This window comes from Myotis davidii, unplaced genomic scaffold (genome assembly GCF_000327345.1).
Source record: "Myotis davidii unplaced genomic scaffold, ASM32734v1 scaffold333, whole genome shotgun sequence".
NCBI classification, from domain to species: domain Eukaryota; kingdom Metazoa; phylum Chordata; class Mammalia; order Chiroptera; family Vespertilionidae; genus Myotis; species Myotis davidii.
The window spans coordinates 748,824-749,069 of record NW_006285266.1 but is presented as its reverse complement, the minus strand read 5'-3'; the positions used below and the strand labels follow the sequence as shown (position 1 = coordinate 749,069).

General features: G+C 58.5%; 1 protein-coding gene across 1 annotated transcript in view; it reads left to right on the top strand.

The window, feature by feature from the left end:
* The window catches only part of CDC42BPA (CDC42 binding protein kinase alpha), a 178,442-nt gene that overhangs the window by 174,712 nt on the left and 3,484 nt on the right, over positions 1-246 (top strand). The gene's annotated exons all lie outside the window — the stretch shown is intronic.

The window sequence follows — 246 nt, the reverse complement described above, 5'->3', positions numbered from 1 at the left end:
GGGGGGATTGCCTCCTGTGCGCGCCTGACCAGGCATCAGACCGCCACCGAGGCACGTGCCCTGATGGTCAAACCTGAGCCCCTGGGCCAGCTGGGAAGACTTTATTGTACTTTTTATTTTTTAAACAGAATGGGCAGCCTTTGAGGAGTGGTGAGTAGGGAGGACCTCTCTCCAGTTTGCTTCTTAGAAAGCGCTCCCGGTGGCCAGATGGAGACGGGATGAGAGGCAGGCGGGGCTGGAGGCACC